Consider the following 21,592-nt stretch of genomic DNA (forward strand, 5'->3'; position numbering starts at 1 on the left):
ATATCCAAATTTCAAGTGGACCATAACACAAGTAACAGTGGGAACAATAATTTCCACTGCTAAAACCTTCCTAGGGCTTATGGTGATGTTTATTTGTCATGCACTATATACATAAGATCACATAGACATGAATAAAGGAAAAAGACAAATAACAATCCAAAACTTATGGCCTCAAAGAAATTTACAAGGGTAGATATTCAATATTTCATACTGTTTTCTTTGGTGTGGTCCGTTTGAGATTTGGATATACTGGCTCAGGCCCTAAAATCATCTGGTAAAATGGATGGATGGAGGGGATAAAATACATAAATCATGGTGGGCCCACGGAGTTTACTCAGTACGCAAGGCGCTTCCCCTACTAGGACCGAGTCTGTCTTGGCTCTTGGTAGGGTAAAAGGACACCGCGTAAATAATCGAAGGATGGACTGGGTGTATGTCATTACTCATTAAAGAAAGTCCGGATCTTCTGTTTGCTAAAACCACGTTGGTGGAACTTTCCTGTTCAATGCATTAGACAATTACACGGTCCAATTAGATTGCAACAACCATAATTTTATTGCTTGACGCAAAAAAGAGGATCCGTATTCCATGAAAGTTCCACCAACGTGGATCTTATTCAAGGTACGAGGGCGGCTGCTGCTGTGGCGTCTGAAGTAGGCAACAAGATATTTTATGCAGGGGACTACCCTCCATTATCAACGGCTGGTTCTGTAGATGTCTCCATTGACTGATTGGATGATCTGATTGGCCTATTGTCAAACCACTGTTCAAAACCAAAAGCCCAACAGTTCATGATTTTAATTGAATACTTTTCCGGAGGATCGTCCATAGTTATTAGTTTGCGTGCCAAACACAAATATTCTTACTCAATGGATGGTTTCGATCAAACCATCTTCATCTATATCTATTGCAGCGAGGATGGAAGAATACGGTTTCAGGTGATTCAGCGAACTACTGAATTAAGTACCGTCCGTCCACTGACGAGACCAAAACGCAAAGAGAAATAGGAGAAGACTTGTGAGTTCGAATTATTGGCCTAAACTCCTGTGATTGTTAGATAATGGTGATTCTTCTACCTAGGAAATGAAACTATTGTACGACAATCCAGACCATCCAAATCTCTAGACCGATTTTGGATGGAGCATAACAGAAAAATTAAATTCAGAAAATGAGAGTAAGCATTTACTTTTAACCATCTAGTTTAGATAACCCAATATCTTACTTTAAACCATCTATTTAATGGCCATTGATTGGATGGTTAGGATTGTCTAGTGTTAATTTAAGGTTACGCTTGTGCTTAAGCTTCACAGTTTTGAAAGGTGTGGATGGCGGTGCATGAGTGTGACGTACAAGGGTAGTGGTTCACTGCCATCTTCAAAATGGTACTAAACTATCATAATAGCGTTTAGCATCCGCAAGAATGCGAGTTTGTCACTGTTTAAAAATGGTAGTGACTCTTTACTTATGTGCATGATATATTTGTACAGCAATCTAAACCATTCAAATAACTAACCCAATCACAGGTTGGGAGCATAACCCAAAATCTACATGGTGGAGATCACAACAAATATCTGATTTTTGCCCTTCCACTTACTATTTTAACTCTTTTTTGGTTGATTTATTCAGTAGCTGTTCATTGAATTATAGGCATGTATTACTTGATCACTGTGATTTTAAAGATCTGTGCCATACACAATCTGCCCCACCATTTGGATATATTATTTTAGCCTTATGTTGAGTGCAGCCTTACAGGAGTACCATGCATGGACTACCGTGAAGTTCAAGATTAAAAGATCTGATGTAATCAGCTAATCAATCCGTTAATGCTCAATCTGACAGGAGCCATACGTGTAAAGAATAATCATTTTGGGTCAAACGTGTGCGAATGTCAGGAGAGCAGTCATTTCTAATATCAGATTTTGGAAGATGGCTCTGCTGCGTCCGACCACTCTTCAATCAAACAGACTGCAGTAGCCTTTTATTCAGCCCTCCTGCATGCTGATCCTACTCCAGGCCCTGCTTTCCTCGAAGTAATTCCCTCCCTGATCACATACGCGGACAACCTCTTCCTCCTTGCACATCCATCCCTTGACGAACTTGTGGGAGCAGTCAAAGAGATACCCATTGATGGTGCACCTGGCCCAGATGGCCTATGTGGCGCGTTCTTTCCTCAACTGGTGGGATACTATCAGCCATGATCTCCTTTGAGCTGCACACTCCCTGCTTAGGGGTGGACCCATCCCCCACGCTTTCACATTGACTCTACTCTTGCCTCATTCCAAAAACATCATCTCTAGATAAATTTTCTATCCTCCGCTCTATCAGTCTTTGCAATTGTGTATATAAGATTTTTTCCGAATTACTTGTGTAGACTGGAAAAGATTCTACCCAAAATTATATCTGTTGAACAGGGAGCTTTTGTCTAAGGGAGATCTTTATCGAAAAATTGCGCCCTGGCTCAAGAAATTTTTCGGGACAATGATCAGAAAGTCAAAGGCGGTAACATCCTCATCAAACTGGATATGGAGAAAGCCTATGACAGGCTTGATTGGGGATTTCTCAACGCCGTACTGTGCAAATTTGGCTTCAATGATAAATGGATCTCCATACTTGAGCGTTGCTAGTCTAACTCATGGTTCTCGGTCCTCATCAATGGGGAACTCGATGGCTTCTTCAAATCCTCTAGAGGCCTTCGCCAAGGCGACCCCATCTCCTCGGCTCTCTTCATCATCGTGGCGGAGGTTTTTAGCAAAGGTTACAAGCATCTGATTGAAAGAGGATTATGCAACCCCTTCCTCACCAGCAGAAGTAGCCGCCCCATCTCCCACTTACTATTCGCGGACGACACAGTGCTCCTAGCTAATGGCAGCAAAGATTCTCTTCGGACAATCCAGAAATTCCTATCTATGTACCAGTCTTCCTTCGGCATGAACATTAATGTCTAGAAGAGTTTTTTTAATGTATCCTCGGCTTCAACATTGGGACTGACCCATTCACCTACATGGGCATTCCAATTTTCTGCGGCGGGCCTCGTAAGTCCTACTTCCACCCAGTCCTCGACAAAATGGCCCTTCGTATATCCGGTTGGAAGAGCCGCATCTTATGTTAAGCGGGCCACCTTACCCTCATCAATCACGTCCTCTCTAGCATCCCTGTCCACACAATGGCAGTAGCAGAGATCCTAGTGGGCTTGTTTGATGTTTTGGAAAAATCTTTTGCTAATTTCCTTTGGGGTTGGGAGGGCAACCACAAACGCCACCACTAGGTTAACTAGAAGACCATTTGCAACCCTAAATCTGAAGGTGGCTTAGGGGTGAAGAACCATCGCAGCGTAATGATGGCGCTGAGACTCAAAATGACTTGGACTGTGAAATGCAAGGGCATTGGGAGTTACTGGGCTTCTTTCATGAAGGACAAGTACTCCTCTAATATGGGTGAACCTGGCGGAGTCACTCTCTCTGGCTCTCCCCTATGGAAGAAGATTCGTGATATCTTCCCTTCCATCGAAGCTCACACCCGTTGGCTTATAAGGCGCGGTGATTGCAATTTCTAGAATGTGGATTGGTGTGGCTTTGGCCCCTTACAGAACTGGGTACTTCAGCCAACCTCCCAACAACCTCAGTGCATTCGAGACTGGCTAGGCCCAACAGGTTGGCGTCAGATTCCCAACATACAACCTCTCCTTCCCCAAGTTGGGATTGACCACGTCTTAGAGGAGGGTTTCTGTACCTCTCTCGCTAACGATACACAAACTTGGATCCACTCCCCACTGGGTGAGTTTAGCGTTGCATCAGCTCAGAGGTGCTCAAGAATGACTAGCCAAGTCCAGTCCTGGTCTAAATGGGTGTGGCACTCCAAACTACCACCAAAAATCGCTTTCCTTACTTGAAAAATCCTCTGTTGTGCTCTCCCTGTGGATTCAAGAACGCAGGCCAAAGGTATCTCCTTGGCATCAAAATGCAACTGCTGCCCAACCCCGGTGCAACCTGCTACTAAATCTATAGATCACATCTTCTCCTTAGGCGCCATGACTTCGAAGATTTGGGAAAGATGTGGATCTTTCTTCCACATCCCCCTACCTGTGTCCAATCACTTAGCGATTGGTAGGGCTTCAATTTGGTGGACCTTAACAGCCTTGGCCTACCGTTTCCGCACCCTTAGGGGCCTCACGCCATCCCTGATGTTCTGGGAAATCTGGGTCACCAGACATGCAGCTCGCATGGAAGGAATTTAGATAAGTGCAGACCGCTCTTTCTCCAACATTCTTCGCTGGATTAAATCTCTAGCCTTTCTTCTCCCCCTTCACAAAATAGTCAGCCGCTATGCAGCTGCTACCTCTCTGGTTTGGGTCTGAATGGATTGAAGGTGTGGTATTCCAAGACTCGAATGATCCACTGGATTCGGCCCCGCCTAGGCTGGATAAACATGAATGTGGATGGTTCCTCCTTCGGCAATCCAGGCCCATCTGGGGGTGGTGGAGTCGCTAGGGACAGTTCTGGAGTTTTTGTCTTTGCCTTCGATTTTGGATACGGATTTGGCTCTAATGGTCGGACCGAGACCAAGGTGATTTGGGAGGCCCTAACTCATTGCAAAGCCATGGGCTTTAACAAAGTGGAGTTAAAGAGTGATTCCAAATCCGTTGTAGACTCTATCAGCAACAACTCCACCCCTCCGTGAGCCATGAGGTATTGGTGTGTTAGAATTAAATCCTTTATGGACAACATGGATATTTCTATATCATATTCCACGAGTGAAGCTAACGCCGTGGTGGACGGGCTGGTGCGTTTGGGCAGTGGAGGCCAGCTCCACTCTTTTTTCCGATCCACATCCGAACTTCCCCCTAACATTAGAGGCCTCCCGTTTCTTGACAAAGTGGGCTTAGGCTACTTGAGAGAATCCTGATTTTGTGTATCTCCCTTGATGTATGGGCCCGCCTTTTGTTATGAGGCCCATCTCCATCATACTTGTAAACATCCAATATTCTTCTCATATATGAAAACACTTTTTTGAAAAAAAAACATGTGCGAATGTGTGTGAGAGTTATATTTACTCGAATTTGATTACACACTTACCAACCAAACTAGTCATATTAGGATTAGACTTGTGAATGTTGATTTGATTTTTTAGTCACCAATGTTCTAGTAATTATGCGATTTAAAAGGAGATGTAAATTCCTTCTAATGGAATCCTTTTGCCTTATGCTGAGGACTTTTCTTTCAATAGTTGAAAAAGCTGAGCTTAAGAAGGTAGGGTTTGAATAGGATTATGCCAAATAAAAACTTAAAGTACTGAAATAATAAATAAATAAAAAAAAACATAAATCTCAATAACACTAGTATTGGAAAATTGATTCAAACTTAGTTCGCAGGACAAGCTTACACTTAAAACTAAACAAAGTTTTAGGTATAACAATCTGATTTCACGAACATTTGTAAGGATCAAGACTTCAAACCAAGTAAGAGATAATAAACCTATCTATTACAATCATTTACCAGTACAGAAATAAAGTTATAATCATTCATCACAGATACAAAAATTAAACATTCCCCATAAAACCAGGAGTTATAGTAGTTCGGTGTGTACACCAACTATTCTCAAACAACTACACCTACTCCACTCCTAATAATCACAACCCACATGATATTGGTGTTCACTAAAAGTAAGGTTTTCACAAGTTCACCTTAAAACCTTATACAGTTGTAATTTTAGAAGGGCTATCACAAACAAAAACCCCACACTAAGATTTTTTGGTTATCTTAATCAAAACCAACACATGAGATTTTCTAGATATCTCAAAGAAACCAAAATATAAAGAATAGAATTGTACTTATCTTCTCTTTGAAGACGTTTCTAATGTAGCCTGTAGAACCGCTTTGCTTGAAGTAGAGTGTTCAATGTCCAGTAACACAAACAAGGGTTCTAGGTTCTAGATTGATTTTAAATTAATTCAAACCAAAGGCTACTTACTTGAATTCCTAAAGATCTCAAAGGAGAGCAATTACTCTCTTTTAAAAAATAAGATTCATGAAAAGAGATCAATGAATTAAAATAAAAAGCTATTTAAACAAAATATTAAAATATCATGCAATAGCTTGAAGATAATGGGGACCTCTCTTTCTCTTGGTGAAGGCTTTTCTTAGCTTGAATGAGTAATTTTGGAATGAGAGAATGCCTCTATTTATAGTTAAAAATATTATTGCTTTGACTCATCTAAGGTCTCCTTCGACTCATTTAAGATCTAACAAAATTTTAAATTTTGGGCATGATCAGATAAAACTGTACCCTCGATTGGTTGAAGGTCCTTGTTCGACTGGTCGAGAAAATACTAGAAATATTCATTTTTTGTATTTCGAACTTGGACTGGTCGAAGATTATCTTAGACTGGTCGATGCATAGCTTAGACTAGTCGAACCAAGGTCTAGACTAGTCGAACTTAAGCTTAACCAAAGTATAAAAACCCATATAAGTTTGTCTTTTGAAAGCACTTAAGTCTAAGGTCTTTCTAGGGTCTATTATACCTAAGAAGACTGGACATTGAAGTGTAAAGCTTGAATCTTCTTCTTAAATCTTCAATAAAGCATAATTAATCTTATACTTGAAGTGTAGTCGAAGCTGGAGCTTGATCTTTTACTATAAGTGTAGGAGAACTTGAACTCATTTCAGCTTGATCTTTCTAACTTCATGACTTGTACTTAAGCTTGCACTTTCCAACTTCATGACTTGTACTTAAGCTTGCACTTTCCATCTTCATTCACTTGAAGGTGAACTATATCATAAGTTATTTTGTCTAATCGAAATTTGACAAACAAGGGTGTGCTTTATATATTATAGCACTTACAGATAGTCGTTTTTGAATTCCTCAATACTATAATAAATGAATAAGTTTTTTTAAAAAATCTTAATCATCAATTTTATTGATTTGTATGTAAGAATAGTATAATCAATGAGAATAAATTAAACAGAAAAAATAAAGAAAAATTACCTACAATTGATCGGCATGGACAAAATAACCGAGGTGTATAGTTTGCAGGATGTGTCCGGTGTGATTTTCCAAATATGGAGTTGGTAATCGGTGGGATCTAATGACGAAGACCGTGGATATTTAATATTCTTCTAAGGCATACTACAACGATAGTGCTAGACACTAGAAAATCTAAGCTAAACTAATAATTCCATGTAAACCATATTTGGATTTGCAAAGGATCGTACTATGCATTGAGTATGGAGATCAAATAAACTGAATACATCGTGTACCTGATTGGGATGCCATCAATATAGGCTTGATATCGTAGTCTTCCACACTTTACACCCGTAGAGAAGCACCAGGATGGGAATGAAGCTTCTGTTGTATGTAGGCTTGGGGACTCAGCCCTGTTTATATAGTTTATAGGGTTGATGAGTTTGGAACCATTGAAACTCCACTCCCTAAGGCTCCACATGAATTTGGTAATCCCAGTTCAACTGGAACACTGTGTGTGTGATAACACAATTGTAGCGCACCACCCCTTATACGATTTTAGATGTATCACAACTGAATGAAATCCATTGGTATTCTTGATCACAGTATCCAATCCTGATGGAAATTTAGATTATTGATCAATAAGGCCACCTTATAGAATTCTTACATTCTCTCACGTGGGCCACTTTGATAAATGTTAATGATTAATCTTTAAAAATAATTTGAAAATATGTTATAATTTTGAATAAAATATCTAAATGGTTAACCAATATAATTGTTGGATAATACGGTCAATGCTATTACAATCCGATCCATCAAGACCACTGGTATCGGATCGTGGTAGCCATCATAACATTTAATCTAAGCGAAGTAAGACTAACCGCGGTCACAAATACTATTAGTCTTAACGACATATATCAGAAAGTAGGAAATGTGGTATAAAGATTACACACGTTGTGTGATTATATGTGACTATTCTTAAGAGGTCCTAGATCTTTCAAATATCTCCGACAAGACACGACTTTACTCTTGCTTACTTTGAAAAAATTGCGCATATATAGAGAGAAGCAGAAATTAACTTTATATCAGAATCATCAAAACTTTAATAAATGAGATCGCTTTAATGTCTATGAAAATAAAAAATGCTCAACTCTCACTAACTGGATACATCTGTGGGATCAATGATTCTCATGGTGTTACATGCTCCTGAAATGGCGTGATAGAAATCCCTTTAGTAAGTGGATTCGCAATCAACTGCTCAGTGCCGATGAACTCTACAGACATCAGACGATTTTGAGCTCTTTCTTTCATATCAAGATACTTAATTCCGATATGCATTAAACTTGATGAATGCTTGTTATTACTAGAGAATGAAATCACAGTTGAATTATCATAAAAGATTTTTAATGGTTTCGGGATATATTCCAGTACCTATAAACCTGAGAAGAAATATTATAACCACAATGTTTGACTAGATGCCTTATGACAAGTAATGAACTCAACTTTCATGGTAGATGAGGCTGTGGTTGACTGTTTCACGCTTTTCCAAGACAATCCCACCAACTATAATGAAGATGTAACCTGAGGTAGATTTCTTTATATCAACGCAACCAACATAATTTGCATCTGAGTATCCAACCAACTCTAAATAATCAGACATTTTGTATGTAAGTCCAAGGTCGTTTGTTCTTTGCAGGTAGCACAACATCTTCTTTACAGTTATCCAATGCCACATTCTTGGATTAGATAGACACCTGCCCAATATTCTAATTGCAAAATGCGATATCCGGTCGCATGTAGATTTGATTATACATGATGCTCCCTACTACTAACACGTATGAAAAATTCTTCCTTCGATTCTTTTCCAAATCATTCATAGGATACTAGAATTGGCTGAATTTATCACTAATTACAATGGGCGATTGTCCAGGGACAGAGTTTTACATACCATACCTTTTGAGTACTCTATCAATATAGGCATTATGTGATAGGCTTAGTAGTTTGCATGATTTGTCACAACGTATCTCAATGCCGATTACATAAGAGGTGTCACCAAGATCATTCATTTTAAACCTTTGAGATAGGAATTTCTTGGTATCGCTCAACATCCTGATGTCACTATTAGCCAACAAAATGTCATCAACATATAAAACTAATAACAAACTTACTCCCACTGATTTTAACTTAAATACATTCATCTGCAGTGTTTTCTACAAAACCATATAAGAAAATCACTTCATGAAACTTCAAGTACCATTGTTGTGATGCCTGTTTGATGTAGAGCGGGTCGCGGACACTTTCATGTCCAAGATAGACCAGAGAAGGCCCAATAGGATGTGGAGGTGATCCAGGCCGTTAGAACCTTACAATAGGCATATCTCGTAAACTAGAATGAGTTACTCAACGTACCATATATGATTTTGGGGTAGGAGAAGCTACTTTAGCCAACCAGCCTAGCATGCGCATGCCGAATTTGTGAGATTCCATCAGATCGATGGTTGAAAATCTATTTTATTTTTGTTTTTACTATTTATAGTAAGTTTTAGTTTGATTATAACTCTTCATCCTTTAATCTTTAGAAGTTTTGTCTAACATGAAAAGTACTTAGAAAAATTAGGATAATAACGAAAATTTCATAGTTTATAATCCTTCATGGATTTCAACTCATCCTTCATGGCATTAATCCAACAAGAATGGTCAGCACTCTGTTTGACTTGTGTAAAGGATTCAGAATCCTTTTCCACCCCTATGTCAAACTCATGCTCCTGGAAATATACGATGTAATCGTCTCGATTCACAGGTCTCCTCTCTCTTTCAAATCTTCTTAAGGGCTCATCATCTTGAGTATAATTTTGATTTCCTTTATCAGTGGGGTTGTATAAGAGGTTCATCGTGGTGATTTGTAGTGACTACAGGCTCAACTGTAGGATTCATACCAACATGGTGCAGAATGATTGTGTCACGCCTTGAAATTCAGTGTCTGAGTTGGCCAGACCCGACTCCGAATTCCAGGTTATGATTAAATTTTTAGACATTCTCAACTACTAATTTAATAATAAAAAATACATTATAATAAATCAAATATTTATCCAATATAATACTTAGACTCACTTTTAAGTTTTTTAGTATACATTTAAAAAAAATTACAAATAAAAAGAGATCACTAAGACTAGACAGGCGATTAGATCGTCGCTTTGCTTCGCCCTTGACTAATCTTTAAACCTTGAAACACTGTTAATGTGAGGGTAAGCATAACAACTTGTGGGATCGTATCCAGCCCAAATACGAAATTTGTATAATTATACAAAATATACAAATAATGAAAATACTTTGTTTAAAGTTTGAAACATGAATTAAAGTACTGAATATTAAAATATAAGAAAAATGCGATACTAAAATTGTAAAGATGCTCCGAACGCCAAACTTTTCATGAATAACAAAATTAAATAACCATTATCTTTTATAACATCATACCCGAGTGGATGACCACGTTGCATTAACACTCACGCACTATTACCTTGAAGTGAGGGACCCATTTATACGTTAGTTGGTCAGACTACTACTCCAGTTGTACCTCAAGCGTATGTCCACACACACAATTGTACTCATACGTCATACACAAAGGAGACTCTAAAGGATCCAGTGAGTTTTAGGGTATTTCATCCAAGGGACATGATCGCCCTATTTGCTCACTTTAGGGTCTTCCACCCAATGGACAAAATCACCCTACTTGCTAGCTTCAGGGACTTTCACCATACGATACACTCGCATTACCTGCTTATGCCATTTAGGGACATTCCCAGTGTAGCGCACCCGCATTCCTACCTTCACTCCTAATTTAAAAAAAAATATGCACACGATATATGTAACCACCATTGATTCAAATCAAAATGATTAAATATCTAACTTACTATAGGTTACGTACAAACTACATAATTACATCACATATTCTTCTTATTCTCAAATTATGCATATAAGTCGTTGTGAGGTTCAATGGTTATTAACTCAGTAATTATTTTAATTAGATAATTAAAATCCTCAATTATAAATTCAAAATTATTTTTTAATATTAATTAATAATTAATTTATCAAAATTTAAAGTTTATTTTAATTTGAATTAAAAATTCTTTATGAATTTGTAAATCAATGAAGTATATGAACTCCTAAAAGTAACCCATGTTGAATCCTAAATTTAAATAAATTAATGTATTATTTAGATTTACCAATTCTAACTTAATTAATTTAGTAATATATGAATAAAATCTTACTATTTTACAATATTTTTCCTCTTCCTTTTAATATATTGTAAAAAAGATATATTCTAAACATATTAATTGGATTCTTTTCTTCCTTTTTTTTTTTTTTCAAACTCCAAAAGTTGAATTTCTATTTTATTAAATTTCAGCCTATTAAGGTTTGATAACTACACAAATAGAAAATCTACATTAATAACTAATTTTTAATATCTAAAATCTAATTTATCAAATATAGATATTTGTATTAATTATTATTTAATTAGTTTATTTAGAGTTAAATTCAAAATTTAAATTGACCTAATCAAAATTAATTATATAAATCCTAAAATTAATAACCTAATTAAATTACTAATGAACAACTAAATTAAATAATGTTAAATTAAATCTCAATTTAGATTTGTTTGTACATCAATATTCCCAAAATGAAATTGTACCCAATGTATATTTAATTCCAATAAGTGATATTAGATTATTAAATTTGGACTTTAGTTAGTATTAAAATTTACCTTATATTATAAATATCATTATTTTAATTAATATGAAATTTTTTTGCATATTATTTCTAATTAGTTTTAAATAGAAAATTCTGAAATTAATAACTTGAGTCAACCTACTGATTTACATCAAAGGAATTAATTTAAAATTTATCATGCATTCAAAATAATTTTAAATTTAATTCCTACATAATTCAAATACTTTAAAATTATTTTGTATTAAATTCAATAATTTAGAGTTCTAATTTAGATTTTAAAAAAAATAAAATCTTATTAAACATTTTTCTCTAAATATTTCAACAATAAAATATTCACAATAAACAATAATTTCATTAAAAAATCAATTTAAAATCAATTAACTATACTAATATTAAAATTAAAATAACAACAATTATCAAAATTTTATGTTAGAGATGGATCACCTACCTTGACGAAATCTTCACTTATTGTGCATACACCACCCAATTTATAATATGGAGGTCCCACCATACACAATACATGTGAAAAAACAAAATAAAACGGTTATCTTTAAATGATATTTTGCGTAAGTGAAAAACTCACCTTCTTTAGTTTCATTTATTACAAAAAATGCATCACGTGTGTATATGAAGTGATGCATGTAGTGTATGGTTGTGCATATGCATAGTTGTGCATGTGTGAGTAGTATACACATGAGTATACATGTAAATGATTAATGTCCAATGAATGGTTGACCAGGTGGGTGGGTTGATGGATCAAATTGATAGATGAATTTGGGTGATAGATGATGTATTGAGAAGTTCTTTGGATGGTGTTGATTTGTGTATAAATTTAACGGTTTCATTTTATTGGTTTTAGTTAACAAACGGCTGGTCGACTGATCTTATAATAAAACTTGGACGATTTGAAATAATTGGATTAGTCATTGTGATGGGTGGTCTAGATTAGTGACCTCTGATCAGGTCATACTCACACGCCTTATTTTCCTAAATCCAACACTCACGTGCTAATAACTTTACTACGAATTAATATATTTATATTTTATTAAAAATTAATAATATTTAATACATACTATTAACTCTTTAATATATTAAATTTTAAATGGGCATGCTACACATGTTAAGGACATACTATATCCGAGAATTATACTGTACATGGATGAATTGTTGGGATGTATTGAAAATAAGATTTAAGTGGACTATGTGGTACTTCAATGAGCATAAAGATAAATGTACGGTTGATTTTATGAATGGGTTACTCAATTGTTAGATATGGGGTGTAAGATTTACAGTTGTATGCATGGATACATGAATGATTTTTTTTTTATTATTATAAATTTGCCAGTAAAAAACGTATATGCGTTGTGGACATCTAAAACTTGTTAAACCATAATCCAATATAAGAAGTACTCTAGTAAATTTATCCAGAGAAATGTGAGAATCATCATAGTGATTTTTGTTTGATTTTTAGGTAGCTTAGCAGATCGATATATGATGTACAGTTGGATGATAAAATATATGTAAAACGATCAAACGATTAAAAGTGTAATTCAATATACATGTTAATCTACGGATACTTTTATACTTAGATAAGTGCAAGATGTGTTTTTAGTTTGATCAGATAGGTGGATCGTTAAATAAACAGCTTAGATAATTAAACTAAAATCCTGAAAATGGATGGATGAGTGGGTGACCGCATACCCTATACGGCATATGATCGATTGAATTTAATGTATGAACTACTTAATGAATAAACGATTGATCTTAAGTGTATGAGTAAATAGACTGCATGTACACACACACACACACACACACACATACACTAAAATCATACAATTATCAATTACACTAAAGTAATCAATCATGCATATCACAACTTGCACACTTTATGGACGCATGTATGCATAAATGCATGCATGCTTAAATGAACGCAAGTGTGCATGTATGTAGATGCATGCATGCACACCAAAATCTTGGGTCATTACAGATTGTGACGGAAGCCACAATCCTTTCTTTCTCGAATACAAAATTCATAATGTTCATAATCCCACTATTTTTAGTATCCTCAATGAATCTAACATTCTCATAATCCTGATGGAATAGGCGAGCCCAGTTGCAAGCTTCGAATAAGAAGTACAATGAGCAAGCTGACAAGCATTGGCGATAAAAAAGTGTTCGAGGTGGGTGACCATGTTATGGTGAATCTACGCAATAAAAGATTTCCAACAGAGACATGCAACAAGATGAAGAACAAGAAGATTGGATCGATACTGATCCTTTGAAAGATCAATGAGAATGGTTACATTGTTGATCTTTCGGATGATGTGGAGATCTCGCGTACTTTCAACATTGTGGACCCGACCTAGTATCATGAACCGAAGCTAGATGAGAACTTAAGGTCGAGTTCTTTTAAAGTAGAGGGGACTGATGTAGAGCGGGTTGCAAACACTTTCATGGCAAAGATGGACTAGAGAAGGCTTGATTGGAGGCGGAAATGATTCGGACTGTCAAGACCTTAAAACGGTTGTATCTCGCAAACTAGGATGAATTTTTCGACATATTATATGAGTTTGGGATAAGAGAACCTACTTAAGCCAACCAACCCCTCTATTTTGTGTTGCCCATCCCGGTTTTGCGATATTACATCAAATTGACAGTTAAAAGTCCCATTTAATTTCATTTTTACTATAAATTGAAAGTTTTAGTTTATCACGCCCTAAACCCGGAAATCGGATTCACAGGAATCTCGATCGCCGAATCCGGTGCCGACAGCCTCCGTAGTACCCCATTCTCGGCTTCCAGCGCCCATATGCCGGGTTCTGATCTTGGGATCTTACAAGGAGGATTTTTCGACGTACATTTATCTTGTAAGAAGCATAACCATAAGTTTACCCAAATCACAAAGGCAACATCATCATCACATATCCACTAATATAAACATTTGAATACAATGCTGAAAGGGAAATACATATGTCAAAAATCAAAGCTCCAAAAGTCTACTGCATGCTCCAAGTTCAACGCTGCTACAACCTAATGCCACTTGCACGCATCTATCGTGCATAAGCTTATAGAAAGCTTAGAGGGTGGTGAAAGTGTGTGTAAGGTAAGTGCCAAGTAAGCAATATCAGAGTAATCAGAGTAAGCAAAAATACTAATAAGCCCATAAATCATACAATATCAGAGTAAGCAGAAATATACTGGTTAGTCCATGAGTAATATAATATCAGAGTATGCAAGCAAATTAGCTATGGATATGAGGAGTCATAGAGAGCCAAATATCAGATGCCGATGATACTATGCAATATGTAAATCCTGCTAAGTCTGTCTAGGACATATAAGTGTAGAAAATAGCAACCCAAAATGCCATATGCCTATGGATGTAGTGCAATATGCGATGTGAATGAAATGACAAAGCTGAAGTGTGAAGTCAAGATGATAGTACGTAGTATCGTAAGATAGGGGGTCCACCACAAGGACTTCTATCCAAACTAATCTCATACCTAAATTTGGATAGTGAGACACAATGTGGTAAACTCCTGATCTCAGGTTAATCGCGCCCCCCAACCAAAATCCTGGCCATTGCGAAGGTACACGTAACAAATAGTTGCGCCCCACCAGTCCGAGTGGATAGTGAATGAATGAATGAGTATGCAACTCCTGCTCAATAAGTCCACATATCAGTACAGTTTCGCTCTTGAGAAATCACTGGGGTCTAATACACTCTACATGCAATCGCCGCACACTGACGCACGACCATGCAAGTGGATAAGACCTCACCATCCGCCTGGCTAGTAATCAGCCAATATCTATCCTGCACGTCAATAGTAGACACATTTACGAGCTGGTCAAACTCAGCCTAGCTATGCCCCCTACCCTCGGGCGGGTAAGGCCACACCCCCTCCCAACCGACTACGACACAGTGGGAGATGCGGCCTCCTGGTATTCGGCCCTCATGCGCTCATATATATCCACTCGATCTCGACGTTGGGGCATTTCTTGGTCATGAAGGTTTAAGAATTTTCACCCAGGGACGTCTATGACGCCCATATGCTAGAACCAAATATTTTCGGTGTCCCATCTGGTCATCCATGATATGCCTGTGGAGGTTACGACCCTGATGTCGCTAGGGCGTACAGTAATCACAATACACAATGTAGGATGCATGAGTTGTCACGCCCTAAACTTGAAAACTGGGCTAAAAAAATTCCCAATCGCCGAATCAGTGCCGACAGCCTCCATAGTACCCCATTCTCTGCTCTCAGCATGCATATGCCAGATTCCGATCCTGCGATCCTACAAGGAAGATTTTCCAACGTACATTTGTCTCATAAGAAGCATAACCACAAGTTTACCCAAATCACAAAGGCAACATTATCATCACATATCCAATAATATAAACATTTAGATACAATGCTGAAAGGGAAATACATATATCGAAAATCAAAGCTCCAGAAGTCAGTTGCACGCTCCAAGCTCGACGTTGCTACAACTTAATGCCACTTGCATGCATTTATTGTGCATAAGCTTATAAAAAGCTTAGAGGGTGGTGAAAGTGTATGCACAAGATAAGTGCCAAGTATTCAATACAATGCCTTAATCATACAATATCGGAATTACTGGCAAGATCATGAATCATACGATATCAGAGTAAGCGGAAATACTGCAAGTCTATAAATCATACAATATTAGAGTACGCAATATGGATCAGCTATGCAAATGAAAAGTCATAGAGAGTCAAATATCAAATGCCGAGGATACAATGTAATATGTAAATCTTGCTAAGTCTGTCTAGGCCATATAAGTGCAGAAACATAGCAACCCAAAATGTCATATGCCTACAGATATAATATAATATGCGATGCGAATGAAATGACCAAGCTGGAGTGTGAAGTCGGGATGTTAGTACGTGGTATCCCAGGCTACGGGGTCCACCACAAGATACTTCTATCCAAACCAGTCCCATACCTAAATTTGGATAGTCAGACTCAATGTGGTAAACTCCTGATCTCGGGTTAGTCGCGTGCCCCAACCGAAATCCTAACTATTGCGAAGGTACACGTAACAAATAGTTGCGCACCACCAGCCCGAGTGGATAGTGAATGAATGAATGAATGAGTGAGTATGCAACTCCTACTCAATAAATCCATATATCAGTATTGTACATCTCTGGGATCATCACCGGGGTCTAGTACACTCCAAACTGGCTACTGCCCCTGTAGGCCGCGTAGCCCAGTGAGTGAAAAAGACCCCACTACCCGCCTGACAGTAGTATACCAATGCCTACCTGACTCATTGATAGAGGACCCATTTAGGAGCTGGTCAGACTTATCCTAGCTATGCCTACTCCCTCAAGTGGGTAAGGCCACATCCCATCCCAACCGACCACGACACAGTGGGAGACACGGCCTCCTGGTATTCGGCACTCGGGCGCTCATGTATTCACTAGGTCTCGATATTCGAGCATCCTCTGGTACCAAGAGGGTTTAGGAATTTTTACTCAGGGCCATCTGTGGCAGCCCGATGTTAATAACATATTTTCGGTGTCCCATCTGGCCATCCACCATATGCCTGTGAAGGCTATGGACCTAATGTCGCTAAGGCTTACAGTGATCACAACACAATGCCAAATGCATGAGTCATACAATCCAATCATGCATCAATCCTGCGCATACCGTGCGCTCATGTGAGATATCCTCCACCTATCTGGGAGTCTCATAACAACCTGCCCAATGTCATATGTAATGGTCAACCACATCTTATAACAAACATGCAGATGATGCGTATGGGCATGTATCATGATGCTATGCTGTCACATACTCATAATCGGTATCAGTAACCGGCATCAATAATCGACCTCGACAACGTGGACATTTAACCAACATTGCCCCCAAGGAATAGCCCAGATAAAGCCAACATATAGTGGACCCATGGCCTCACACGAAGGCCAAAAATACAACACCATGGGCCTCACTCAAGAGTTTAATATACATCACGATGGGCCTCTCACATGGGCCTAATATACAACACAACGGGCTCCATCGCCTGGCCCTCAAATGCACCATAATGGGCCTCATCATATAGGCATCATATACATTAGATAGGCCTCAAATGCATCAAGTCGAGGCCGAATGCTCATCAAAATGGGCCTCAAATACGGGCTGCATACACATCACAATGGGCCTTAGCAATCGGCCATGACAATCAAAATCGATCGATAATCGGCCTCGATAATCAAAATCGGTATCGACAATTGGAATCGGCAAATCGGCCATGTCTATCAGAATAAAAATTCGGTCACGATAATCAGCCGAACAAGGCCTAAGGAAGGTCACAATGTGGACATTAAACCATCATTACCCATCAATGTGGCCATTTAACCAACATCGCTCCCAAGGAGTGGCCTACATAGAGCCAAACATATAGTGTGCCCATGGCCTCGTACAATGATCTAATATACAACACCATGAGCCTCACTCAAGGGCCTAATACACATCATTATGGGTCACATCCATAGGCCTCTCATACATCAAGTGGACCACATCATATGGGCCACATATACATCATCATGGGCCGCTCACACGGGTCGTATCAAATGGGCCAAATCAAATGGGCCAAATCGAATGAGCCGAATAAAATGGCCAAGTCAAATGGGCCGAATCAAATGGGTCGAATCAATGGTCCAAATCGAATGGGCCAAATCAATGGGCTAAGTCGAATGGGTCGAGTTGAATAGGCCAAATCAAATGGGCTGAGTCGAATGGGCTGAATCAAATGGGTCGAATCAATGGGCCAAGTCGAATGGGCCGAATCAAATGGGTCGAATCAATGGGCTAAGTCGAATGGGCCGAATCAAATGGGCCGAGTCGAATGAGCTGAGTCAAATGAGTCGAATCAATGGGCCAAGTCGAATGAGCCGAATCAAATGGGCCGATCGAATGGGCCGAATCAAATGGGCCGTACCAAATGGGCCCAAACCAACTACACCATTCATCCATTGCTAGAGATTATTTTAGAGCATTATCTCAAAAAAAAATTGAATCATATCCAAAGGATCATCTGGACCATATCACACTTAACAGTGGTGATAATAATTCCCACTATTAAAATTTCAATGGGCCCGCCATAGGTTTATTTCCCATCCAGTCTGTTCATAAGGTCACAAAGACCTGGATTTAGAAGAAAACAAATATCATATTGGTTCAAGGCTTCTGTAATCCCAAAAAGGGGATTTCAATGGTAGACTATCAACTCCACTGTTTTCTGTAGTGTGGTCCACCTGATATCTGGATCTGTCTTATTTTTCTTCCCAAGCCTTGATGCAAGCTAGCCAAATGGATGGACGGCTTAGATGTAACACATACATCAGTGTAGGGTCCATATACATGGCCCAGCACGTAAAAGGGATGGACGATTTGGAATATATTTGTAGCAAAGTGGGCTCCCACGTGGATGCGGCCCCACCGCAATATATATATATATATATATATATATATATATATATATATATATATATATATATAATATACATATGGTGGGTCCCACCATAACATATCATATTATATAATATAATATATTGTATACTAAAATATAATATAATATTATATATATATATATATATATATTTAAGGGGGGTGGTTGCCCAGATCCCTGGACGGTGCAGATCCACATAGGTTAAAGGTGGGTCCCACGTGGAAGTGGCCCACCATAGCACTTATTAATATAAAATATTATATTACAATAATATATCATAATATATATCTATATACGTGTGTGTGTGGAAGAGTAGGATTGTCAGTGTTGTCAACTTGGTGGTAGGCTGTTATGCCCCAGACTCGGTAACCGGACTCACAAGGAACCCGATGGCCGATTCTGGCTGCAACAGCCTCCGTTGTACCCCATTCTCGGCTCCTAAGGTAGGTTCCGATCCTGGGATCCTAGAAGAAGGATTTTCATAACAGTATAATCATTTTTAATACGAGCATACCCAAGATCACAACAAGTACATCTAAGAATAACAAAGGCACACATCGCAAAATTCACTATAAATTTAAACTTTTACATCATCCATAAGGTCCAAAAGGGCATACATGAGAATAAAAGGAAAAGAGAGAGAAATTAGCAACATTGAAGTCCTCACTGCTCAACTCTACTCTCCGCTCTGCTGCTACGGTGCCTCCCTAAATCTCCTGCACGCATCGATCGTGCATAAGCTTATAGAAGCTTAGAGGATGGTGTAAGTGTGTGAAAATGGTGCATAGAAGAATAATAGGAGGTATAAGGAGAGAAGCATGATCAATGTGTATATCACTAGCCTTACCAAGGCTTACCATGAACACGATGCAATGAGTAATGGGTGCCATACCAAGGCAATGCATGAAGGGGCTTGTACAGCCAATGCTAATGCGGTGCAAGTAATGTCAGTGCTCATATCCAAACCATAAGTCAAGTACATTTTCAATCATAAGAAAATCACCGGGGTCCATTACACTGCTGAATGACTGCCGCTCTGCAGACCCCGTACAGTCAAACGAGCATAAGAGATATCACTACCCACTTGTGGACAGCCAATCACCAACAAGGCCTGACGGTAGCGGACCCATTTACGAGCTGATCAGACTCAGCCTAGCAATGTCTCCTCACACCAGGCAGGTAAGGCCACACCCCTATCCAACCGACTACACGATAGTGGGAGCGCGGCCTAACGGTATAAGGCCCTTGTGCGCTCATATATTCCACCCGGTCACGGCATTGGAGCAGATCCTTGGTACCATGGAAGTTTTAAAAATTTCACCCAAGGGCATCCTATGCACCCGGTATGCTCAACTAATATTTTCAGTGTCCACATATACGGCCATCCACAAATACCCCTGTGGAGGCAAGGCCCTGATGAAGTAAGGGCGGATATCCACAAGCTATGCAATGCCAGATGCATGAATCACACAATCACCCATGCATCAATCCCAAGCATCCATCTCTTGGGGAGATACCAACATGTCCTACACAATGACACAGCCATGGCCAATCATACCTCAACCAAGCATGCATATGATGCGTATACGAGTGGGCCATGAAGATGAATAGGGGTGCCAATGAGGTGAAGATGAACTCTCTACCTAACCATGAAGGGTCTAGGTACTTAACCAATTCCTCATAAGGAATACAACCTCTAGTGGGGGCCTATATACCTGGGGTAGCCCACGAGACTAAGGAGAACAATGGTATAGGCCTAAATAGATGAAATGGGCCTAACAAGGGTCTATGGTGGGCCTTTAACCACTATAGAAGCCCATGGGCCTACCTTAGGGCCACCAATGTGGACATCCAACCACAATTGGTCCCCAAGAGGTAGCCCATCTCTAATTGATCATGGATCAAGGCCCAAGGCCCACGTAACATCAGAAATAAGCCATAATCATACCACAAATACTCATGTTGGGCTTCAGAAAGGTGGCCCAAGGCCTATCTAAAACATGGGTCCAAGGGAAACACACATAGCCCAACCCATATATACCACTATGGGCCCATAGGGGAAAGGTTAGGGCCCAATATAAAGGCCACTAATCCCATATATTGTGGTGGCCTAGTGGGCAGCCCATTGCTCAAACCACATGGGCAAATGTCATGCTCTTAGTCAAGTAAGTTGGGCCTACAACCCGGCCCAAGTATTAAAGTTGATTTGGTGGGCAACCAAGGGCCCATTTACTTGTGTAATCCGGCCCACTAACCCAACACAATAGTATGGTAAAAATGGCCTAAGAGTTCAATGGGCCTATCTAGAAAGTTCCAGCCCAATTGGGCCTAAAGAGTTCAACAACCAGCTACATTCATGGACCCGATTAAATTCAACTGTGGTGGGCCTCAAAAGTGCATTTATCAAGCCCAACATTTAAGGAACCAAAGGTATAA

At 38.8% G+C, this 21,592-nt stretch overlaps 1 pseudogene; it reads right to left on the reverse strand.

Annotated features, from left to right (window-relative positions):
* LOC131240237 (probably inactive leucine-rich repeat receptor-like protein kinase At5g48380) overlaps window positions 1–21,592 on the reverse strand; it is a 93,618-nt pseudogene that overhangs the window by 16,805 nt on the left and 55,221 nt on the right.

This window comes from Magnolia sinica, chromosome 3, assembly GCF_029962835.1.
Source record: "Magnolia sinica isolate HGM2019 chromosome 3, MsV1, whole genome shotgun sequence".
Classification (NCBI taxonomy): Eukaryota; Viridiplantae; Streptophyta; class Magnoliopsida; order Magnoliales; family Magnoliaceae; genus Magnolia; species Magnolia sinica.